Here is a 26,855-nt window from a genome sequence, read left to right on the forward strand (position 1 = left end):
CACTAAGAAGCTAAAGACTTGCCCTTCGTGTTTTTAAAGTGCTACTTCTTTTAAAAGTTTATTGGAAACATTACACAATAAAAAAGCAAGTGCTACAAGCAGCCAGAATTTAGTCCCAAGACTGGAAGGTCCCTGGACTGGACCTGCTGTGCCCATAATCAGTCGCTCCATTGCCAGGCTGGGCCACACTCGGCTTTCACATACCAGTGTCACGTTCACAGAGTTTTCATACAACACTTTTTATATCATTTTACAAAGAATGCAAATTCGGAAGAGCTACGATGCAGCTCTCGAACGCTGTTTTCGAGTGTAATCACCATCTATTCGTGTTTACCTTGAACGAATCAAATTATGCCATGTAATACTTGACACCGCGCTAATACAAGCGGTAAGAGGCATATTTTCATGCCGCCACGAATACCTCGTCTTTCAGAAATAGCCGGTGCCTGTTACAGTCAAATGTTTCTGTCAAACTTCGAATTCCGCAGCGTGGTTGCACGAAATATCCTCTTGCACACAAATAACTTGCCCTCAATATCGCTCTAGAAACGCGAAAACCAATCACCCCAGCGACTTACACGTGCCGTGAGATGTCAGTGCCCACTACGCCGCCCTGCCCTTCGACGGTCGGTGGAGCCCTGTAGCAACTCGAAGGCTCGGTCTTAAGCCTTCAAGACCGAGAGGAGTAGTAAAGGACTTTCGCAATATTTGGCACCTCCTTTACTCCCCATCCCCGCCTCAATACCTCGAATAGCGCCTTTCAAATGCCCTTTGTGTCAGGCTCAAGTTATCACAGAAGCACCGAAGAAAAAAAAAAAGCCAACAGGAATACACATGCGTGCGTAGAGAGGGTATCGGCCGCTGTGACATTTGCTGGGCTTCGCACCTTTTTGCACGCGAGTATCGTGAAGCAGCTTTCAAGACACTAGCGTAAGTCGAGGGTCGGATGACAGCGGTTATATTCGTGGAAACTCCAGAATAGTCTCTCGGTGACGACACGCTGACAGCGGCCTATCATCTTACGGAGGAGCAAGCACGCACCATATCTGCGAGAAAGAGAGAGCGACAAAAGATGGGAGAAAGAGGGGGAAGGCGAGAGAGAAGAGGAACGAGCTCCAAGCTGAAATCAACGCTCAGACACGCAACGGAACGCTCGCACGCACCCGCGACACGCGTGGGCTTAAAAATCAGGCGGGAGGTGGCGGCACGTCTTCTAACTGCGCTCGGCGATGTAGTTCGGAGCACGCGAGATGCGAGCGTGATGAGAATGCCCGCCTCCAAGAAGCACGAAACCTATAGCGCCGCCGTCGCCTCCACGGGTCTTCGGGAATCGCACTCCTATTCCCCTCTTTACCCCCTCCCCTCCTGACGCGATCGCCGACTTCGCTGTTTCGTGCATGCTTTGGACAACGAGCGAGGCGGTGCTCTCGCTCGAAGAGTGGGCGGGATTGGGGGGTGTTAGCGGTTATAAATTCAGAGGACTCCCTCCACAGCTTCCACCACCTTCTTCCACGAAGTGACGACGCGCTTCGAGCTCTGGCGAGCAAACTTTACCCTCCTCCCCACCGGTCTCGCTTCTTGAAAATGCGAGAGTTGGTATTTTCGTCTAGTCTTGTGTTTTCGTTCCCAGAGTAGCAGTGCCTCATTTGAGTAATGAAAAGTTGCCGCATCAGCAGAGCCTATCCAATGAACCCTCCGCGTCGTCACAAGACGACGACAAGAGCTCCAGAGTCAACGAAACGCGAGAGCGGCTAAGAGAAATACGACTATGGAAAAAAAAAAAAAAAGAAAAGAAAAAAAAAACGAAAGGAGAAAGTATACAAGGGTAAGCTTTCTCGTTCCTCCCCCTTTCCCTTCGGCCCTACCTCTTTAGTTATTCATTTTCCTCTGTTCCGCAGCAAAAAATCTCGCTTCGGTGGTGATTGCAGTAGTGGTAGTGGTGGGGGTAGTCTTCAGCGAGCAGCACTTACAGGAAAGGGAGGGGGGCTCGATCGCGTGCCTTGATTTACGCCTACAACGCAGGATTCCGCGACGAATCGGCCTGTTGCCCGCGCGCGCACGGTCGTTCCAGAGGCATCGGCCCGCGAGATCAAGCCTGTTCTCCCGTCTCCGGTTACCCGTTCACGAGAAAGCTTCGGCATGTATAACGTAATTTACGGCGTTAAAGCTTTCGCGCTCGTTCGCAATCAGCGACTTGATTAGGGTCCTCCTGTACCCTAAACGATAAGCCTTCAAACTGAAAGAGGAAGGAACAAAAAAAAAAGCACTTAGATTAGGCCGAAGCAGCAGTTTCGCAAAAGAGGGGTTTTCTTTTTTTGTGCTACCAGCAAATAGAAGGAAGAGGGATGAGCAGGCCAATAAGACGACTAAAAAGGCCCAGTCGCCTCCTTAGAGTTAACATCTACTCTACGCGACCGCGAGCTTAGACTGCGCAAGGGCTCGAACTGCGCACTGCATCGATTTATCAACGAAGGCTCAATCTCAAAGCCGTATCAGCGCTGTTTGCTTTGGCCATTACGGAAGCGAGCACATCGGCGCGACTCCTGCTTGAACGTCAAATTAGGTCAATAATTTGTGCCCCTCTGAGTTACTTTAGAATCATCCCTTCCCCACCCACTTTTTTTCCTTTCCTTCTGATTTCTCTTTTTTTTTCTCTTTTTTTTTCTCTCTCTTCATTTATATTAACCGCCGAGGCCGCGACGGCGTAATGAAAACTAGATGGGTTGCTGGCACTTGCCACCGTTATATTGATGGCCACGAAGTGCAATCTTCGGCAGCCGACTCCCGATGTGTAATCAGGGCAGGAGAGTGCCCGTCGGATGGCCTTAATAGTTTTCTCGCATTACGGCCGCCACTCTGCCTATAAAATTAGCCCATTTATATTATGACTACGCTGGAACATCGTCCTCCTCTTGAAGGCGGTTCGGGATTCAAACTGCGTCATGTTATAAAAGATTCTATGTTTCACGAGTTGTCAGAGTAAAGTTTCGGCGGCAGGCGAGCTTCAATTATTTTAATGATGATCGTGTTAGAGCATTCATGCAGCTCAAGGAACTGCATATTACCGCGTTTATTAAGCTTACTATTTGTTGATGTTTTAACTGAGATATGCGCCATCTTTGCATTTCCGTTTAAAAATTGTCGTAACGTGAAATCGCTCTTTCTCCATGAAGATTAGCGCGGATTTTGTGTATGCATGTTGTGAAAACCGCCAAGCCGGCTGTTTTTAAAGGGGCAAATGAAGGCGTTTTATTTTAGAGTTAATCTAGATTGAATTGCGAAATGCACATACAATACGTGACAAGCCCTTTCATGCTGGAATAAAATGCAACAGGCCGTCCCTGGTAAAATGAATCGCGCTTTGGGACGTGAAATCCTATAGACCAAGTGAACGAACAAAAATAATGACTTAATGCCGATCAACGCCATGAGGGCGTTGTATATGCAGTGCTTTTTCGCAGCGCACACAACACCTGAGAGAGAGGGAGACGATGACGATGTCATTAAGGCGGCGCTACATCATTTCAAGGCAGAAACGTTTTCACGATGCAGGAAAACCAACGCCGCCGAAACTGGTATGACGGGTAGTGCAGACAAGCTCTACGATGCCACCACCTTCAGGAAAATTTCACACTTCCGCTGCCTTCGGTCACGCGTTGCAGTGCCTCGGCAATGCCACCACAGAGCGCTTCGCAAGATTTACCCTCTGTACAGTTTGATTTTCTCTTTTCAGCAAGCTGCCTCGTAAATGTACCGTTCCATCAACGTCGTCATGAGGCCGCTTACCCGGGCTGCACAGCACAGACAGAGAAGCCTCAATGTTGCCGCAGCAATAACCAGCGATTGCTCTCTCTCTCTCTCTCTCTCTCTCTCTCTCTCTCTCTCTCTCTCTCTCTCTCTCTCTCTCTCTCTCTCTCTCTCTCTCTCTCTCTCTCTCTCTCTCTCTCTCTCTCTCCCTCTCTCTCTCTCTCTCTCTCTCTCTCTCTCTCCCTCTCTCTCTCTGTCATCTCTCTCTCTGTCTCTCTCTCTCACCCCCCCCCCACACACACACGCACACTTTTTGTGCTTCCTTGCAAATTTACACATTCTACCCTTTAGCTCGTTAAATACTACAGCATCCTTACTCGCCTTTTGAACTCAACCAGATGTTCGTGTACTGGAGACCTGTATTTATTCAGAACTGGTGCGGTTGCACCATATTAGTAAAATATTACTACGGTGAGTAAATTTTCATCAACGTCACTGGATTTAAATCAGTTATTTAGTCTAAAATTATAAAGGAAGGAAGGAAGAAAACTGTTTATTTCAAGTATGTGTACATACTTGAGGGGGAGGGCAAAATGCATATCGACTGATTGAGTAAAAATAATGACAATCTTAACAAGGTGACGGCATCTTTATGACGCAGGATCCGAAAACCTGCAGCAGGCACGGACATTCTTTTTGCAGCAATGTTCCACAGCTACGCGGGATTTCGCTGCAAGAAAAAATAAAACTTACTTGAAACTACAGACACCATAAAAACTACTTTACGCTGTCACGTTTTCCCATTATTATTACGAAAAAAAAAAAGGGGGGGGGGGGGGGGGGAGGGGACCTCTAGGTGCTGAGCACTTGATAGCTATCATGTTCACTGAAGGAAAACGAAGTACACGCAGGCTCAAGGCGGCTCTCCCACTCTAGCGAGGAACTTCTCGCGAGAAATAACTCCCCTTCCCCTTCACATCCTTCTACAACATCCCGCCAATGACAGATGTGTTTCCTACACTCTTCACCTACGCAAACTTCAGAAGTAAAAAGAAAGGATGCAGGAAACATTTGGATTAAGTATACAGGTAAAGCAAATATCTCCCGATTATTTGTTTCACCGTTTCTTCATACACAAAAAGAAAGATGGCATTGAAATGAAAAAAAGAAAAGGAGGTGTCGGCACTTTAAGTCACCCGGAGCCGATCTCACTACGACAGCAGCGCGTAGCCGGAGAGATAGCACAGAACAGCTGCAAAAACTTTTTATTTCACCTTTCTCTTGCAACGCTCATCGCGCGATGAGAAAGAATCAACAAACCAGGAGACGGGAGGACCGTTTCTGCGATGGGGTCGAGGAGACGATGTTCCGGGGGCCAGCCCCTTTTTTTCAGGTTAAATTTAACTATTGGGCTTGACAGCCATGCTCGCGTTTGCTGGTTGTTCGAGGCTCTTTCCTGTGTATTTGTCCTTCTTTTCTTCCTTCCTTCCTTAATTCGTTCTTTTCCCTTCCTTCCTTCCTTCCTTCCTTCCTTAATTCATTCTTTTTTCCTTCCTTCCTTCCTTCCTTCCTTCCTTCCTTCCTTCCTTCCTTCCTTCCTTCCTTCCTTCCTTCCTTCCTTCCTTCCTTCCTTCCTTCCTTCCTTCCTTCTCATCCCTTCCCTCCTTTCTTCCCTTCCCTTTTTCTTTCTGCCTTCCCTTCTTTCCCTTTCTTCCTTCATTCCGTCTTACCTTCTCTCGTTATTTCCTTTCAGTTCTCATCGGCCGCTTTCAGACAGTACTGCCAAATTATAGGAGCTGCAGCTTTCCTGCGAAAGTGATAATGATGATAAAAACGTTATTAAACAAGGTTGACAAATATCGATCACTCCAAATGGCCACTGTAGACGTGGAATAACGTTTATCGACCTCAAACCTCTAATAACTCGTCTATATCGCCACCTAATAGTGCTGGTATTAGTTTCTTAAAAGCATGATAAATAGTATATTCACATATTTACTTTCTCCAGCTGTAAGTTTGCTACACCGAACAAGACAGACTGTATACCTTACCGTCTATAAGAATCTGTACTAAGGGGGACAAAAGTCTCTAGACCCCACGTCTGGCGATTACAGACTAGAAGCACGATGTAAACGAATTACCGCCTTATTTCTCAGCACACATGAAAGAACTAAAGCCGAACTTTCACAAAGACAAGTATGGTCAGAGACTACTGGTTGATACGAAAGTTATGCGCTTTGGTTGCAGTTTGCGTGCTCTAACCACTTTTGTCTCCGATAATACATATACCAAGACGGTATGATAAATCGCTCTTAATCTGAAAGGCATCGTTTGGCGCGTGCGCGGCTCCTGGGTCTTTCTGATCTCGCGTAAGTACACACAGCACTTCACGTCCCATTTATTTTTTATTTTATTTTCCCTGTCTAGCTCCCGGCGGCTAACTTCACTAGCGTTGCGGCGAGCGATAATCTTGAAAAACAAAGTCTTCGGAGGAAGAAGGAGCCAAAGCTGGGATTCGAGTCTAGACAACCACTAGCCAAAAGCGCGGCCCGAAAGCTTGTCCTTTTCTTCTTCTCCCTTGACGGCAGTTCGAAGACATCCCATCAGATTCCCTTCAATCTCTTCCCTTTTCTTTCAGCTGTCATGGGGTGACGAACGAGCCTGCGATTGCCGCTTCTCTCCTTCCGCCGTACAGTGCTGTATAGTGCTTCTGAAGCCAATGCGTTTCACGTGTACTTGCCGTTTGCGGCCATATTACTCTGCTGTTTCTGGAGCTGCACAAGACAGCCGTCTTGCAAAAGACCACGACGGCTTCCGAAGACGAACAGCCCGTCTTCCTAACCCTTTTCTCTGATCTCCGTACTGTTTCTTTTTCCCCCTCCCCTTGACATCCAAGTTCTGGCGCGAAGAGTTCTGACACACGTTACGAAAGGTGTTCACTAAGAAACCCTGGCATAGAAAAAAAAAAAAAAAAGGCAATACTTCGTTCTTGCTGTGCCCCGCCCCAACCCTTTTTTGTGTTTCTTTCAGAGAAGCCACATATATATCCGTACGGGCTATTGGAAGCGCGTGCTTTTGGCGCTGCAGCGACACAGCCTTTGTTCGACGCATTACACAACTTGCAGCATGTTGCCGGCAATGGCGTTTTTCCAACCACCGAATCTCACGTCGACGGCGACTGAATACCCCGCACACGGCACGTACTTCTCCGCCCCCCTCTCAATCTCGCTTTTATCGAAGTTCCCAGGAAAATCGCGGTGCACAATAAGATGCTGCAACTACGCGCTTCGCCCCAATCGCGCCGAGCGCGAAGACCTTGCAATCGCTTCTTGCGAAGAAAGTTCGGATTGGAATGCCGCTATCTATAGAACTTCTGACATTTGCGCGACGCTGGGGATTTCAAGAGAAAAAATACAAATGAATTTGTGAAACCTGTGCATTCCGCAGGTCACAGGTTGTGTAGCGAGACACAAGGCCACTTACTTCAATTCCTCATTATTTTTTTTTTTTATTGTTGTGGTAGGCTGGCTCAAGGGATGACCCGCCTCATTCATTCCCTGTATAAGAAACGTTCACTGCACTGCTCGCGGTAGCTATTTTCGCACCGGGTTAAAGAATAAACCATAGAAACCAATGACAAAGAAGGAAACTTTGAACAACAACGCCGGAAAAACGAGGGACGGGTTAACTTCAGACAGGTTATCATAACAGGTGGGTATGGTGGTGGTGGATTTCAATAGCACTAGGGAAGATGTGACCTACTAGGGGAAAGAATGAAAAAATGATAAATTACCCTCTAGTGATTCTCATGCGACAAATCTAGGAAGAGTGTCCAAGTACGAATGGAATTAGAAAAACGTTCTTCCCTGCAAAACCGCATATATAAAAGTTGCCCGCAGAACGGCATACCACAGTAATCACTAACCTCATCACCGCTGTCACTTAGCTGCAGTTGTGGCCATTCAATGGCACCATGCTTTATGGCAAGCACGTACAGCCTTTGACAAAAGTTTACAGCCCAGAGAGTTTGCTTTTAATACGTATTGTCGTGACGCTGGGGCTAAGTCGACCCGGCCTTCACTTGGTAGCGTGCAGAGACTCCGGGTTCATGAAGGATTGAATGTTCGAAGTTTTTAAAATATATTCAAGCAGGTTTAATGGCACTTTGAGAAACTTATTTACATGATTATTTACATGAAAAAGAAGGGTACATCAGCAAAATGGCAAGCGTTAAGAGTTCATAGCGAGAAGCTTCTGGATGAGCCGTTTACCCAGGGCTCAGAGCGACATTTCGTGCTCTGCAACGTCCTTAAAACCCCCTATGTCCAGCCCCTCTCTGAAGATGCTGACCAACCAAATACAGGGCACGCCCCTCAGATATCGGCATCCAATCGAACACATCACTGCACTGACGGTCTGAAGCACTGACTGGCCCGGCATTGTTTCGTTGGGCCTGGTCACTTGTTGGCGGGAAAAGCTTGGGAACGGCGAGGAGGTACATTTCTATTCTTCAGCCAAGAATCGATATTCTGGTTCCGGCAAGTGGATTTACTTCTCAGAAACCCAAATGCACGTGCGCGCCGCTTACTGCTCCCAGCATTGTCCCTTTCCGGCAATTGCAAATCTTTCCTGCATTCCCGGGAACTCCTCTAATGGCCGTAATCACCTTGCTCCTTTCTCGTCCTGTACGTCAGCGGACGTGTCACTCTGTCGCCTCCTTTGGACAATAGGCATTCCTTACTTGACCATAGCGCTTCTCGACGGGAAGGGTGAACAATTGAACGAAAGCACTTCCGGCTATTTCCCGCAGGGGGACATTTCTTTGTGTTTTTCTAGACGTTCTCTTGACAGGGTCAATTTGGCATTTGCAGGGTGTCCACAAAGCAAAACAGGCTTACACAAAAGGATTCCTGGAAACAGGCTCACTTAGCGCCCTTGTACCAACAGCACATATCCACAGTACTTATCCATGCCCACAGGCGAACAATAGAGCGCGCAAGTGCGGATGATGCACGGTCGTAACAGTATATCATGACTTTACCAATCTTGGAAGCCCTAGCCATTGTAGAGGGTACGGTGAAAAATATTCTTGCCTTCAGCAAGTTTGGGAACCTAGGAATTCCTTACGAGCCATATAGTATGGCTCAGAAGTAGACCCCCTAGACTTTTGACAAAGGCTGTACCTCTCCCTTGAGCCTCCAGGTCTTTTCTTTTTCTTTTTTTTTTTTATGACGAGCGTCAACTGCAGCTAAATTATCCGCGCAAATATTTTCTCATCACATCATCCGAACCGGAGATTCACGTTATTATGTTTTACTGAGTTGGCAGCCCAGTCATTTTTCAACAACAACAGAAGAAAGAACACAATTGTGCGCATGTACTTGTACGTGTGTCAGGCAGATTTGTCCTCCGGAGCACCGTCGGCGGGGTTGCCAGGCACTCGACCATAAAAATGCACTTTCGACCAACGAGCTTCCATCTATCCGCCTCAATCCTAAAGAAGCTCTGTCCGCCACCTACATCCATCCTACAGACAGACGCCTGTGGCGAAAATCAAATTCAGAGATTTATCAGGAAGCTTGGCGATCAACGTAAATGTGAAATGCATAACCAGCACTGCTAATGCAGATTCATCGCATCCCATCGTATGATTGACGGTGCATTTTTTTTAAATATCTTCTCGGTGCTCGCTCCGACACTGAAATACCAACCAATGGTTCTCCACCCTAACAAGGATTATTAGTCTTCTCACCAACTACTGTTTGTCCGATGACTCGAATATATCTCAAAACGCAGTCTGCATTAAACTGTCCCAATCTTATTTATGAACTTTTTTTAATTAATTTTGCATGGCATAGCGCAGAACACAAGCGAGACGAAGTTCAAACCCTTTCTTCAAAAACGGCCCGGATCGTGATGACAACAGGAGAAGCGTACGCCGGGAGTGCCAAAAAGGGGCCACGTCAAGCGACTTGACTGCTCGCATCGAAGCTTATACGCCAGATTGGTACACAGAAGAGGCCGAACCTCTTATGTCCAGACTTTCTTCCTTCGTTATTTTTTTAACCACTCGGATCACAGTGCTGTATAAGGGTATAGAGTAAGTCCTGCAAAGCTTACGCCACGTCTTTTTTGTTTGTGTTTTTTTTTTTTTTTTTTTTGCTGAAAGAAGTGATGCCAGCCAAACGCCAGAATCAATAAGGCGTCGAGTGCGTCGTCGTGAGCCCGAAGCGTCACCGCCTCCCGTCACGGTTCGATGACGACGACGTCGGCTTCGGGGTGGGATGCTTTTCACTTATGCGTCCGGCGACGATCCGGTGTCACTTTCATTATCGGTTCTTACTTTTCTTTTTCCTCCAGTGTTGTCCCCTCTCTCTTTTCTATTCCCTTCTCTCAATATTTCTGTTCTTAATGTTCTCCATGCATAACGTGATGGCGCACGTACCTTGCTCGGCGGCCGTCCAATCCAATTACAGGGTGTGCTGCCGTCGCCGCCTTGACGCGCACGGCCGCGCATCCTTTGTCGACGCTGTACCGCCCGCCTTTACATGCCGCGCACACACACACCCCTGGGAGCAGCTCAGCGAATCATGCTCATATTTTCTATATACATTGTTTTAGGTCCACACTGCATGACTTGCGGGCTCGCAACTTGAGCCGGGAGGATACGAACCGACACGAGGCGGAGTTCTCAAACGCCTCGGCACTATAGTACGTCGAGTTTCACCTTCGGCACTTACAGTGATGACAACTGTTTTTGACTTTCTTTTGTTTACTGCGCTGTCGCAGAATCATTTGAAAGGTTATACTTCTGGTTGTGCGGGACACTGGAACGTATAGTACAAATCCCAAGTATAGAGAAGTGCACAAGACACCTAACTTTTACCCCAGCTATATTCTAAGGCAGAAAAGAAAGAACTCCCTCTTTCTCTTTCTCTCTCTCTTTCAAAAAACGGTACCATGCTCTAACTTTACAGAAAGCTCTTGCTCGAGCTCGTCACTGGCATATCTCTATGGAGGCCAAATGCGGCCCGTGTATTAAGGCGCAAGATTTACTAGGCCCATTACGTGAAAATCCGATCGATCGAAATGATCGAAATCGGATCATAGTGTATGTTGGGCTGGTAGTACTAGCTCGCACATGTGAATGCTAAGACGGTCTTGCTGGTCTGCGGTTATGTTTGAAACAGGGTGAAAAATGGGACAGCGTGATAGCGCTTGTGGTGTCCGTCTCCCTTGATGCACTGCCCAAAAAGAGAAGAGAGAAAGTTGACTGAGAGCGACTGCGTAGCAATAGCCGACCAGATCTGCTGGCCGCGAAATAATTGCTATCATCCTACTACTGTTACTCCTACAGCTATCAACTCTCATGACGCAAGCTCGACATATAGCGAAGCTTAAGAGGGCTCACCAGTGCCAACGTCCATAGAAAATACATGGTAACTTTCAGAAGCTCTAGCGTGTCCAAATGCTGTTAAATTTTCATGGGGTTTGTGGCAGCGTTTTCGTCTTTAGAGAATAGAGGAAATGTTGCGGGCAGATTTTATTTTTAAGGCTTCATTTTATTTCAAATCAGAGACAAATATTCCTAAAAATTGCGCTTTTAGATATGTCGGTCTTCCTTGTCATCTCATAAAAAAACTAGGCTAAACATCAAAATTTCCTCCGCAACATTTCCTCCCTTTTTCTTTCCTGATTGTTAATCTGCAATTTTTATCCATATCGAACCTATTGTTAGCGTTTTACAGGTTCTGAAAGTTGTGAATGTATTTTCTGCGGGAATTGAAGTTCGCGCCAAATTTAACTATTTGCGTCGTGGCTCCATCTGGTGTCAAACTGTTTAGACAATACTACACTCTACCACCAACCTCTTGCTTGTCAGTGTTAGTGCGCGCATGTTTTTCTCGAAATTTTGACCAACTTGACTTCTTTCTGTCCTTTTTCTTGCTTGGGCTGTGAAGTGAGATGCCAGGCGCAGTCAAAAAGAGCCCCTCCCCCGTTGCCCGAGGATATAACATTTTTCGCACCAAAGCATAAGTGACTCACAGGGCCATTTATGTGGGAGAACAGCATTGTTCCCACCCCAACAAAGGTGTGCAGTGGTTCAGGCGACCTATAGTAGGATACAAGTGAAGGCAGGAGCAAACATCCTTGGCACCTATCCATTGTGCATGTAGAAGAGGCGCGACAGGAAAGCAAAGGAGATGAACCTTTGTTGGCTTTTGTGCCCATGATGTGGGAAGTGGGCTCTTGAGCTCTAATCACCTCGCACCCTTTCTCCAACCTCCCCCTTCACACCTCCGCATGAAAAGCGAACATCCACTCCCCACAGCAAGGGGACAGAATCCTGTATCTTTCCTTTTCCTGCCTAGCCTCTGCTGCATTGCCCACGGATCGGTTGGTAGGCGGTAGCGCCAGCTGAAAAATCAATCCAGCGAGCCCTATGGTACCTATGGCTTCAATCAGGTTGGAAAGGTCTATACACGCTGACATCTCCCCAAGGCAATGGGTGAAATAACCATTTCGTTCCTTTTCTTGTCTAGCCTCTGCTGTACTGTAGCTCCGACCTCATGAGAACTGTTCGAAGCGGTCCGTCGTGTAAATAACATGACCTCAAAGGCGAGTAGCCTGGCAGGCAAAATCATTTAGTTCCACTTCTGAACCGGTTTCGCTAAGTCAAGCGTTCGACCACTGCCTTTATTCTCCCATTTAGAGCCGGCTCGGTATGCGCCGGAGCTAGCAGGACCTCCTGCACCCCGCTGCAAAATACACAGCGACAAAAAAAAAAAAAAATGCAACTCGAAGTAGGGCGCCTACTAAGCCTTCCTTGGAAATCATATGAGGTAAGGAATTTCAGCTTGCAAACAAGTCGGAATTGGTTGGAAGATTTCTTTTTAGGGTTGCTGCCCCGTTTTTGCGTACAAAAGATCATACGCGGGTGGCGTGGCCACCACCCCTCTTTCCTTCTGTTTAGATTGCATTTTTTTTATTTGAACAAAATAAACCAGTAGCAAGAAACCTGTTCCAATACATGATCGTGACAGTGACAAAAGGAAAGGGGAAAGATGCTCTGTAGTCAGGAAGGGTGTCCTAGACGATTTCTCGGCTGTCTTCATTTTTAGTTTTTGCATTCAAAGGTCGCTTGAGTGAGCGAGTCATCTGCCTCGTTGCCTTCTGGTATTCAAGTCACTTGATACTAATTCATTGTTCACTAGACTGAAATCACAAGTCGGGCGCAGCGTTGCGCGAAAAGATGTCATAAGATTACGATCAAGGATTGAACGAAACACACATGTCTTGTTGGTACGAAGGAGCGGAAGATATATGTGTTCGGCGACGTGAACCCTGGCAGGCAACTAGGCAAAGTAAACGGTCATACACTCGCGGACACCTCTCTGTGGCTATGTAACCGAGGCAATGCTGGAAAGGGAAGCAGACAAGATTTTGTGCACTAGGAGTTCCTTTCTTTCCTTTTATCTGGGGGCTGAATACTAGGGTCCCCAACACAATGGATTGTTTTCCAGTAACCAAAGGCTAATATGGGGGAAGGTTCCCTTCACGCGTTTTCAACTCTGTCAAAAGATGATTCACACCTTTCTCTCTCCCTAGTCGAAACCAGCCCTGTTTAGTACTGCCTGCAAAGAATCCTCACCCTACCACTGTAAAGACCGGTTTCTTTTACGAGTTAACCTCCCTGCCTTTCCTCCTCATCTTCCTTCTCTTCCTTCACACAAAAGATGGAAGGGGGCATAGGCGACCCAAACTGGAAAACGCTACAATGGTGCGCTACTGGAGAAAAGGACCATTCTCTGGCCCCCACTCCGGTCCCCCAGGTTTGGCCGCATATCAACTGAAAGTTCTCGGCTCTACTTTTTGTACGCGGAAGAAGTAACACTTTCGTGTCACGGTGTAATTTACACACCTGGACGGGGAATAGAACTTTCCTCCCTTTTGTGGTGCTTAAGTGCTGCCATCTATCGACAAAAAAAGTTCAAATCTGAGTTGCCTTGCAGCTGGTGAGCCCTCTTAACGAAGTTGCTTTCATATGTGCGCTTCGAGTGGTCGCTCTCTCGCGTATCGCAGGTACTCTGTCGTTTCTCTAACGATTGTTGCAGCACAACCGTATTTCCTTTCAGAATCAATATGACTGTGTAACCTAGTCCGCTTTGCAATCGATACACGTGTCTCTCAAAGCCGAAAATGGCACGCGGGAGCTCCCGCAGCAAAAAAAAAAAAAAAAAAAAATGCAGTGTTTATCGCACCCATTTTACGAACAGGCAGCGCAGTTACGGCTTTTCCCAGCGTAAAAATCAGATTAAGTGCCAATGAAATGAAAGATAAAACCGTCCCTACTACTCTGACCGCTGCAGCTGAGTTGCTGTGGCGTTCGAGCTCGTCACTGGCATATCTCTATGGAGGCTAAATGCGGCCCGTGTATTAAGGCACAAGATTTACTAGCACCATTAGGCGAAAATCCGATCGATCGAAATTATCGAAATCGAATCGTAGTTTAGGTTGAGCTGGTAGTATCTGACGATATGTAGATATGACACAAAACTAAGCACTCATACATGTAAATACTAAGAAGGTCTTTTTGGACTGGGGGTTATGTTTGAAACAGGGTGAAAAATGGGGCAGCGTGATAGCGCTTGTGGTGTCCGTCTCCCTTGATGCACTGCCCTTTGCACTGATTCAAGTACGAGGTCTGTTACGCGGTGCGGGAAGCAATATAATTATTGTTTGATTATTACACAAACGCTAATTGTATCAAATAAAATTAGCTTTACCGTGGGCTTAGAGACACGGCGTGTTACCGCGGCCTTCACATTAACCTCAGCCTTCAGAGGATCGCTCAAGGCAAACTGAGGAAAACTCCGTGCTGTCATTATTCTCAGTAAAAAGATGATTGCATGGCTCTTAGGAACCATGCCAATGTTTGCTTGGTAGCAAAGAAAATTGTATACCGCCGTGAATATTGGATCCTATAACAGAACATTTTTCATCCAGCGACCGCACTCAAAGTTCAGATGACAAGAAAAAAAGACTCCGTGATCGCCGTCAGAATGTGAATGGCGATGTAGTCTAGCCTCAGAGATCCTCGAAAATAAAATGATTTAGCATAGTCAAACGGAGTAGGATGCACTTGCGAAAGCTTCTGCGCACAGGTGAAAGTTGCTGACGACGGTGTACAATTCACAGTGGAGATTGTGCTGCAGTCTGTACGCGAGGCGATCGGCGGCGGCGATAGCTACGCAATTAACGCTGTGTTCTTCTGGGATATGCTCCAATGAATGCTGAAAAAGAGGCCTAATTCGAAACCGCATTCTATACGATACCCCACAGCACTGTCATTTGTCGTTGATCCGTTAGATGTGTTCTTTATAATTGGTCTAAAAACACGCATGATGGACCGTCATTGTGAACCTGTTATTTTAGCCAAATACCACTTCAGAAGGATTATTGTATATCTAAATGAACTGCATGCAGTGGCACTCCCCATTAACGAGGTCTATTTTCTAGTGGGTATTGCTCAGTCGTGCTGTATACTCAGCACTGACGGGTGTTTGTGCATATCTCCTCTGTTGAAATGCAGCAGCCATGTGCATAGCACCCTTGATTACGGATTGCAACAGACCCATTGAAGTAGATACCTGTTGTTGGAATAACAGATCGCCTCTGTTCTGGGCAGATTGGCTGCAGATGTCCTTTACAGTTGTTATACAGACGCACGCCGAGTCTTGTATCCGTCTCCTTGTGTCGCTCCCGGTTCTTGGCGCCAGCATACCGAATAGTTCGCCTTCAGCGGCTAGACACAGCGATTACGTAAGCACCAAAAAGGTACACTATTTATAGTATCATTGTATGCGTAATCATAAAGACGGAACCCCGCCATGGCTAGAACCCATATCTGATCCCTTAACATAATTTCCCGACAGGAGCAAATTACTCGGTTCACAGGTCGAAGGCTATAGCGGCGTTTACTTGGCTGCTACACAAGTCCGTTGCAGGCAGTTCGCACAGAAGCCACTGCGATACTACCACCTCCATATAAATCCACATCGCGGTCTTTGCAATGGTGGTGTCCCCTTGTGTCGCAGCTGACTATCACTGCATAGGCAGTTCAGCTTCTGGCTTCATCGAGTTCTCCTTTTCGCCGATATCGCCAACTGATGAGCCGGCTCTTGCCAACTTATCCGTCTTGCCCTGAATCCTCTTTTTTAATTTGTAAGAAATAAAAGTGCCGCATGGCGTAAATGCCGACGTGTACGTGTCTCGCCCCCGAACCCGACCTCGGCGGCTGCGTTTTGATGGAGGCGAAACAAAGAGGCGTTCGTGTGCTGTGCGATGTCAACGCACGTTAAAGATCGCCAGGTGGTCGAAATTACTCCGTAGCCCTCAACTACGGCTCCTCTTTCTCTCTTTCCACTTTCACTTCCAGCTTCCTCCCTTCCCTTACGGCGTGGTTGAGGTGTCCACAGAAAGCAAGTGAGACAGTTACCACGCCTTTCCCTTCCTATAAATCAATCAGTCCGACGCACCTACCGTCCCAGCCCCGCAGGGCAAGAAGGAAAAGAAAATGCTCGGGCCTGCTACTGGCTCTGTAGCTGAGCCACCTCCGCTGCCTCGTGCGGACCGAATATAAAATAGAGAAGAAAGAAAAGGAAGACGGAAAGAAGGACGTTGTTGTTGTGGCTGTAGGAAGAAGGAAAAGAAAATGCTGTGTACATGCCTGTAGGAAGCCGACGACCTCTGGCGCTGCATGGTTATACACAAACACAACACACACACAACAGAATTAAACCAAGAAGAATTAAACCGGTTCTCGCGCTCGGCCTAACCAAGAAGAATTAAACCGGTGTTCGCGCTCGGCTTCCTACAGGCCGAGCGCGAGCACCGGCCCCTTATGATAAAGCCCCATTAGACTAACGGGAGCACCGAAGCCCTTAAGCGAACGACTGGGACCGAAAGAAGGCAAGCGACGGGACGGCAATGTGTGCATGTCATCGGCGCGATCCAATCTGGTGCGCAGATTAACGCGAAATATGAATAATGCAACAAATATAAAATAACAATAAAGTCAATGGGAAGCCATAAAAGAAAGCCTAATTAAAGTTAAATTAACAGGCACAACTTTTCGACGCTATACTGGAACAGAATGGCAAAAAAGCCAAATGAAACATCCATCACACCGAAAATCATCACTAGGAAACCATCTTGCTAAAAGCGTATCTTGATTACGTAGTTCATTGCACCAGGCCACGTGAGCGTCTCTAAATTTGTTACTCCTGTCAACAAGCCCCCAGGATTCCCCACTCACTCCGCTGCTCTGCACTTTCGCGTATGCATGCCTTTTTTTCTTTAAAGACGCAGTCATGTTCTTATCTACCCTCATGTGGCTCACTGAATCCATTGCGAATATATAGCCAAGTGAGTCGTTTGCATGCCGTTGACTCGACAAAGACCGGCGTCACTCTGACTGTCGCAGTTACGTAAACGCAAATTGTGCCTTGAACTAGTTCCCAATGAATCAATTCGACAGCATTAAAGCCAGGCACATCTAAATCACCTTGACACCCATAGATCGGCCAATCGGCGAAACTGCTAGATGTAGCGTTGCTTAGCAAACTGTTCGATCGACACCAGTCAACCAAGCCTATATGCAATGCTTGAACTCCGACTCTCACCCGGTTACGATTAAGTGTATCTAGTTTGAACAAAGGGGCAATAATCCTCCTGTTCGCGGTGAATCACTTCTCTTATGATGTTAGCTAGCTAGCTAGCCCAATGGCAGAAAACCCCTGAAACTTGCTAACAGCAGTCGACCACGCATAAGACAAATATAATTGTTAAAACGCTGTCACCAGATTATTTTATTTATGCACTGAATACGCTGCTGTCTTCTGTTGCGAAGACAGCCTAAATACGGCAAACGCAAAGAGTCTCTATTAACACTTGATTCCAGCTTCCCGCTGAATCAGTGTATGTTACGGGTTCAACGAATCAGATACAAACAGTTTATACAGGAAATCGCCTGCTGCTACCTGCATCGTAAATTCTATTCGCTTTATCAACGATGAGGCATGTACCACTTCAGGAGGGCGGCCTGATGGCATTTGACTACTCCAAAACCGAAGACTTTGCGAGTGTGTACCGTGCTCACCAATCCCAAATTCTATGTCCAGACTGATATCAGAGTCAAGGTCTATCCATTGCTTAATCATTTTACCCTTCGCAAGTGACGTCAAACCTCGGTATAGCAAAGGCCTGGAAGCAGAAGCCGCGGTTTATAGGAGCAGAAGCTTAAATATTAAATTGCACTTTATTTTATGCTATGCCTGCACTATATTTCACTGAAGCAATACACAGGTACTGCATCGCGTTTCCTTGCAACGCATACATGCCGAGTATTGCCAAAAAAAAGCAGGCTTCTATGCGGCCCTTTCGTCATGCCTGCCCTTAGTGGCATCGGCCATTACAATGACCAAGTGATCAACGTCACCATCAAGCTTTAGAAAACCTCGCCCATCGGTCAAGCTTCCTTCATAGCTGCGTGCCCAATGCGGTGCTCGGGAGGCCCCTGTGTAAGGCGGTAGTAGTTTCTGGTCTCTCTCCTGTCGCTAGCGAAGGCAATTCTGACCTGTCTTCGCAAAATTCTTGTCCAAGGTTGCTTCATCGTGACGTTCGTGGCGCGGGGCCAAATTTCTCCCAAGAACATTTCCCCCCTTTTGTTCTCGTTTTCCTAACAAAAAAGAAAAGGAAACCTAAAACGAGGGATCGATCAAGAATCAGGCAGTACAGGACGGTTAACCATGTGTATAGGTTGGTAGCAAAAAGAAAAGAAAAGGAAACAAATAAAGAAATGGGAAAACAAATTGAGGCGCATGATATTGTGCGCGGGAGAGTTTATAGGGTTTATGAGGTTTAACGTCTCAAATCAACTGACTATACAGCACGTCATAATGAAGGACTCCGGAAATTTCGGCCATCTGTTGTTCTTTAAAACGCACTGATATCGTACAGTACTCGACGCCTTGTTTGTCGCCTCCATCGAAAAGAGCCTGCCGCGGTCGAGGTTGAACCCGCGCCCTTGGGTTAAGCAGTCAAGTGCCCTAACTACTGATCCACCACGGCAGAACGTAGGAAATGGACTTTAGGGTACAGTAACGCAAAGGGCAATATTGTAAAATTGAGCAAGGCAAGCGATGAGATTCCACTAAGAAAATTTTAACGGCGACATGAAAGGCCTAGTTCTGTATGTGTCGTCGCCAAATAATAGCAAGAGATGACTGCTCACACTAAGGCCAAGCAGCTGCACAAGCTCAACCCCACAAAAAGAGTAAGATCAGCAGCAAACCAGTCAAAATCTTCTATAAATTCGAGTTCATGGTGGCGTGCGCAAAGGTGAGAAAGCATTAAACCAGAATTGTGCAGAGAAACTTAACGGCAGGACACAGCAGCGGAGCCTCGTTAAGGAAACTTCAAATTATCATGTTCGACAAAATTCTCTGCTTGAGGACTTTCTGAGACCATGGCAATCGGCAGACGTTAGAAAAAGCCTGTTCTGCATGCTTATTAAGTGCATCTGCTAAGCGATAGTTGGCGCGGAGTCGCTGAGGGAGGGCCTTACCAGGCTGCTATCTTCGTGTTTTCAGTAAATTTTCTACGAACTTCTCGGACGGATATGGTTGCTGCGAGGCGCCTATGTTTTCGAAAGGTTCAACTCGGCGATAAGATGCGCGAACTGCGCATGCGCAGTAAGCGCCGTAGCCCAATATAGAGACGCTGTTGTTGACACACGTGCTCATCTGGCCCCATGGGGCCTATGTGTATTTCCAGCGGGAGCTCAGCACGTATGCCCTAGAAGGTGAACTGCGAGTCCCGCCATAGTTTTTTTATCGTGGCAAGCCGACAACGGTGACTGAATGGTTTTCACGATTTAAATATAGAGAAGCTCGGCTACCATACAGACAAGCGCATTTAACAGTTACTGCAACCATAATGACCTCGGCTACATGCAAGAAACCTCCGCTCTAGATTTCCATGATTGTCTCAGTGGAGGAGGAGAAAAAGTTATGAAGGCCAGCGTTTACACGACGTAAAGCCCCCAAGTGTATATGTCCAGGCACGAGCGCCCATATGCTGCCGACACCGCGCTGCATCTGTCTAGGCAGAACAGGGAACACTGTAATGAGCGCCTGTATTGTAATTCATACTGATGGTCTCGCTTTTGTCGCCGCTCAAGTGGCAGTGAGTCGCGTACGGAGCAAAGGAACAAGCGCAGTACCGCTGGGACAGCGCGGAACGTGTCCCAGAACTATAGAGCTCTGCAAGTGCTCGATACAGCCCGGTAACCTAGGCTAGGTCCAGATTTGAGCTGTTTCGCCGGGCCCGAAGTTGCGTCGTACATAGAGCTCCGGTGTCCTGCTTTAGTCCCACCTCGGTGGCGCAGTGGTTAAGGCGCTCGAATGCTGAACTCAAGGATGTGGGTTCGAATCCTGGCAGCGGCGGCCGCCTTTCAATGGAGGCGAAAAGCGCTTGTGTGCTGTGCGATGTAGATGAATGTTAAAGAACCCCAAGTGGTTGAAATTTCCAGAGCCCTCCACTACGGCCTCTCTTATAGCTTGATTCGCCTTGGGAAGTTAAACCCAATAAACTAATCCAAACCAACTATTGCAGAGTGAGCACGTTTGGAGCGTTACTGTAGCGAAGCGCATCAACTAAAGCCATGGTGCACGCTGAAAAACGAAAACAAAGACAAATCAAGGTTTATTAACTTCTTTATTTACTTGTTACCCCGTCGGTGTGGCCTAATTGGCTAAGACGCTCGGTTGCTGACCAGGGTGACCCGTGTCTGAGCGTGACTGCCGCGTTTTGATCGAGGTTGAGAGCATGGTACTTGTGTACTGTGCAACGTCAGTGCATGTTACAGAATCTCGTATGGCTGAAATGATGCGGAGCCCTCCACTACGGCGTCCCTCATAGCCTGAGTCGGCCAGGGTAGTAGGCAAGCCCGTCCGCTTTTTGTCTCTATTGAAACGCGAGCAGTTTGGCCATGATCAACCCGTGAAAACGAGTTCATTGGAAAAAAAAAATCCATTCCAGTGGTTAGCGAGGACGCTTTAATATTTAGACACCACGGGCCGTAAAATATGAGTGACTAAAAGTCTCGAGGCTATGCAAAGTAGTTTAATGCGCGAGTAACCCTTTTCATTTGTCTCGTAGGGAACCCTGAATTCATCCATCCCATTTCTCCCAGTGAGAAATTTACCTCTTTCGTTATAGTGTGAATAGTTCCTGTCCGGGCTTGGACTGGGCTTCGCTCCACACTTTGCGGACTGGGCCAGAATCAGTAGAGCGATAATTTAGCGGGGCGTGGGCTTGAAGCCACGGGCCTTGGAGCTGACTCGGGCTGACACCGAACCCCGTGCAGCGCTCTACCCAGAACCGTTCAAGTAAAAGAGCGCACCGTCAAAACCACACCTCATAGCCGAAGGATAGAAAGTGGCCAGTAGCAATTATCCGCGATCAAATTCAGGAATATGACAACTAGTCCTTTAAAGCGGAGCTAGAAATAACAGCACACCACGCGCTTACTTCAATAGAGGAAGGAAACTCACCGATAAGGCAAACATACGTAAGGCCTCGAGGCACGATTCTGTAGGCTCACATTGTGAACCATGCCGAGGCGATCAGAAAAACCAAGGCGCAACAAAGGTACTGAAATAATTTTTGTAAACCCTGAACGCGGTTCGCATTCCTTATCTTCCAGTGATTTTCCGGCTCACCACGAACCTACAACCTTCATTCGCGGACGCCCAGTAATATAATACGTCCCACGTAAATCGACCCTAAGGGTCCAGTGGAAAGCGGCACGAAAACCCTCGCTCGGGACAGAGCGAAACGTTGGGTCAGCAGCTCTTTCTTCGGTCTTCGCACCCTTTCCTTTCACCCTCTCTCAGAATCACCCGTCGGTATCTGAGCGCGAAGCGCGAAATCCCAGCCCCGAACCCCCGGGCACGTGAGTGTACGCGAGTTTGTCGGCGCGAACAATCTCGATAAAAGCGCGCTGCTAGGTCATCCGCAGCGACCATTTCATAGATTAGAACGAGGCGCGCCTGCCTCCGCGACGAGCACGAATCAAAACACCACCTCGACGCTCCGTGGCCAGAAAGGAAGTACAACGACGACAACAACAACAACATCAAGAAATGAGAAAAAAAAAAATACTGTGCCACGACAGAAATATGGCGCGAATTCTGCCACTTCCATATCATGGGGGCCGCGCAATCCGCTGAGTCAAACAAAAAACCGCATCCCACAGTCAGAAAGAAAGCCGCATAAATGAAAGAAAAGAAGAAAAAAGCGAAGCTTTGAAATGGTTTGTTCCCCGTCGTATCGAGGGGGCGCTGCAGAAACGAATGCATGAGGTACATGCAGCGAATCCGTGTTTCCGCGGCTGCTCCATGACATAAATCAAAGGGCGAATGGGTCGGGCAATATAATCACTTTCTAAGCGCCGTTAGAACGCTCTCGAGGCCGTTCCCGGGGGAAAGATCGGCGCCTCCCGACAGACCACCCCGCGGGGTCGAGGCGTCATCCGGCCGAAGCGAAGCTGTCCGCATCCTATTCTCTTCTTCTTCTTGCTCTTTGCCACGTGGCCCCGCATCTTGTCCGACGCATTTTATCTCTTGGTTAGCGAGCTACAGTAACGTGTCAAATTCCGACATCGGCTGCCACCCGGCGAGGTAATTAGTGAGGCGATGTCCTCGTGCGTAGCAACAGCACCTTGTGGTGGGAAGTAATTGCTGCCTCCTGACACAGCCTTGCGGACTCGCTGTACATGAACAAATCAATTTATTAATGCGCCCCGAAGTAGGCAGCAGGGACGTTTGAGGTTAAAATTTATCAGATGTCATAAAAATGAAAGGGGGGGGGGGGGGGGGGGTCGACACTAACACTATTTATTGCAGTGCAGAAATGCAAGCCTGAGCGTTACTGCGTTGTCCTCGAGATGTGTCAGCTGGATTCTGCGAGTGACAGATACTGCACCTTTCCTTTCCTGTAAATCAATTATAAAACGTTGACGCGTTCAACGGAACGCTGGTTTGTTCTAAAAGGGGCGCGCGAAGTACCGTGTGCAGCAGCAATGCTCAGGCTTTCGAGTTTCTGCACTGCACATTCTGCAGCACTCTCAAAATTTATCAAACTGCTGTTGGTTGATTGCCTCTCTTTACAGACTTCGTAATCATTTCCACCCATTTGTGCACGCAAATGACTTTTCCCGCTCGTTCAGGTTCAAACATTTCACATTTCCCGCCACTAAAAGGTAGGCCTACGTCGCCGGAAGTCGAGTACCCCGTGACCCACTTTGGATGTCGGCATTACCCCTACCAGTTATTTCGACGTCTGATTGACTTAATTAGCTGCAATTATTGGGCTAATTAACCCACATTACCATTTTGTCACTTGCACACCTTTACTTGACGCTCTATCAGATGGTACCATTATTTTTCCGATATACCGACTTGTGCCTCTTTTGCAGCGCCGACAAGGTCATGATCACGCGAAACCCACCTACATGGCCATACAATGCTTACGCATAAAAAAAAAAAAAAAAAAACAGTCACAACCGATCAGTCAGCCCCTCCACTGTTAGGCGCCACGTCCGTCGGCCAGGGCCTACAAATTGAAGTTGGGCTATTTGACTAGTTTACAATCAATAGCTTTGCGATAAAACGATAAGGGCATTACGTAATTAGGCAAGTGTACTGCAAATTCCTGCTGGTACATTAATATCGCAGATTTTACGGGACCATGAACACAAAAATGAATCATTATGGAATAAAAATGTACGACATCACTAGGATACAAAACCGGATTACTTATTAACATGCTTAAAATTTTCAGCAAGAAACTGTATCGGTTGAAATATATTATTTAACCTTCTGGCCTCTATTTTTTTTTTTTTTTTTTTTTTTTTTTTGTGCGGGCCGTGACTCCATACCTCGTACTGTGACACGGCTGACCGGTTTGGACATTCAAAAGGTTCAATACTTGAACGTCAAGCGACATTCAAGTACCATGATAAGTGATTTTTGAGGAAGTAGAAACTGTTTGGCAAATAAAAATGGTTGCAGAATCTACAGGTAACTAACTACCTCTGACTTGTTGCGATCGGTCAACCACACAACATCGGTTCGCTTAACAGATGACGTTCGCAGACGCCGCATTTCGGCGGGTCCATTCCGTGTTAACGAAACTAACATTGAGCTCTATTATGCACTGCCCAATACACCCTAACCCACCATCTCGTACGGGCGTAAGAGACGCATTCTTGACGGTGCTTAGGCTCTCGCCAGAAACCGGCCAGCACACCTGCATGGATTTTTCATTGCTACATTCTGAATATAACGTGCATCCCGCTTCAGCGTTTTCGTCGCCGAGGCTGGGTACACCACTGAAGGTTCCTTGCAGAGCTATCGGCTTAAAATGATGCTGCGCGCAGCTCGATGCAATATTCGTATATATCTAGTTTTCCCCCTTAGTGGCTAATGCTGATGCTTTCTCGGCAGCAAGCAAAACGCTGATTTATTGAAGAAAAAAAAATGGACATCAAAATAGAATATTTTTTCCCGCTACTCAATTCGAAATCGTGACGTCAGCACTGAAGCGGGCTCCGTGATTGCCGTAGAGATGCGACCGGCGATGTAACTGAGCCTCAGAGATCCGTATGTGCGAATTCAAGTAATCGCTGTTCGCTTTTGAAGACAGCCGGGAGTGACGTTGCCTGTGTTTAGTTTTGTTTAACCCTTGCTAACAAGATTTTCAGGCGGGAGTAGCCTCTTTGTCACCAGAACGCTGTCATTAAAGAAATCAAGGCACGAAGACGAACTTCAATTTAAAAAGTGATATCGAGAAATGAAGTGAGAAAGAATGAAAATGCGGAGATATGATGGCCTTAATAAATAATTTTGGCTAGAACTGAGGATATAAAGATACCGAGAAGTATATAAAATGAGAAATTGAGATTTAGGCAAAAAGAGAAATGAACGGAATGGGATACGCAGAATTGCGCACATAAATGTGCGTTCAGTTCAACGAATGCAGAGGTGTGGGTATACACAGATAAGGCAAATTTAACAGATACAAGCCCGGATTACTAATGAAGTAGATGAAATAAAGAAAACAAAATAAGGCAAAATATAGGAACGCGAGGTTGTTCACACTCGTGGAATCGAGAAATGGAGAAATGTACCTCTGGAGAAATCGCGTTATAGAGAAATAGAGATGTAGAAAAAATGAAGTGCCGCGGGTGCGTAGATGTAGATCATGAAGTGGAAATATGTATAACTGAGAAAATCTAATTAAGGCGACTTTAAGAAATGTTCAGTTCCAAAAATGAAAGTCTAGACAGATAGAAATGCACTGAAATAAAAATGTGCAGAATTGGAGGCGCGGATAAATCTCGCCCTCTATGGTACGAAAAAAAAAAATGAAGCTGGAATGAATGTTCATTCATCAGCTAGTAGAAGAAACCCTCGGCAGGAGAGTGCCGCCAGGTGTGAGAGAGCGGCTATACTGTAGACTATACTGTTACTGCAACAATCTCTTGGGCGGAAATGGCTACTGCGACGAGCATAAACTTCTTGAGAAATCTATTCCTATGATCTCCCTCTGTCCACACGCCGCAGAAATCAGAAATAGTAGCCCAGTTGGATATCAGTTGAAAGGAAGACAGCATTTTGGACAACAATTTGATGCAGCAATTTTTTCTGCAGACCTGGGTGCTGTGACACGAAAAATTATTCGGATTTTAAGGACATCTATTTCTATAAACTCCTCCCCCTCCTCCCCACTGTCTGCACATAGCAGGCACAGTACCTAACTTGGATACCAGCTGAAAGATAGAGAGCATGGGAGGTAACTGTTGCTGCAGCAGTCGTTTCAGTATACACGGTTTCTGCGACTCACAAATTCTTTATTATTTTTTATTTGGAAGGGGGGGGGGGGGGAGTATACATTCCTATAAATTTCCTTCTGTCTGCACGAGAGCCATTCTGTATTCTTTTTTGTTCATGCTCTTTGTCGCGAGGTGCAGCTTTATCATTTTCTTTGTTGCGCAAGATGCGCCGAGATGTATCTCGAAAATTCCAGCCAGCCGCGTGTGTTTATACCATGCCCCAGGTTATAGTCACCCTTCACTGCTGTATCTAGATGTTTTTTCGCTACCTTCAAACCGAGCGTTGACGAGTGCGACATACGTTTTCTATTCGACGACCACCGAGCACGTTTGCTGTTACCGCCGCCACCGAATCGCTTAGTTCTTTTGCGGGCGCAAGTCAGTCCCAATAAAGAGTTTCTTTAGTGCATTTCTAGACTCTTATTCTTGTCCATCGGCCTTGTCACAACCACATGACAATATCGTCTTGTTTCAACTCCTTTAACTTGGCAGCGAGAGTGGTCCAACTGGTGATAGATACTTTCTTGCGGTGCGGAAGGACAGACGAAAAGGCAAAACATCTACCAACAAAGAGAAATAAAAAACGTGGCCGTTAATACAATCCTACATTTAAAAGCCAGTTAAGAATAGCGCTTTGTCCTGTTGCCTTACTTGTGTTAATGTTACGCTGTTGCTTCTCGCAGATTAGGCGCTATATATATATATATGTATATATATATATATATATATATATATATATATATATATATATATATATATATATATATATATATATATATATATATATATATATATATATATATATATAGTTTGTGTAACTCAGAAACCATAGTTATGCTATAATAAGTCATGAGCACCTGGTACATGACGCCAACTGTCGCTGCTAAAGCTATGTGCATAGCTAAATGTATAAGCTAATAACGCTGAACCACCTTTTCAGAGTCTATTTGATCTCTATCTAGCTCGTACATGTACTTGTTGCTCCTTTAGATGCTCATCCACTCCGTGTTCCCTGCTGTTTCTCCAGTAACCTCCCATCTAACAAAATTTTATCGTTCACCACCATGACCTCATATCTGCTGCTCTCCACGCTGCTGCCTAGAGATCCCTCCAGGCCCGTCAGCCAAACATGAAAACAGCGTCCAAA

This window comes from Amblyomma maculatum, chromosome 1, assembly GCF_055883805.1.
Source record: "Amblyomma maculatum isolate TAMU_Amacu chromosome 1, ASM5588380v1, whole genome shotgun sequence".
Lineage (NCBI taxonomy): Eukaryota > Metazoa > Arthropoda > Arachnida > Ixodida > Ixodidae > Amblyomma > Amblyomma maculatum.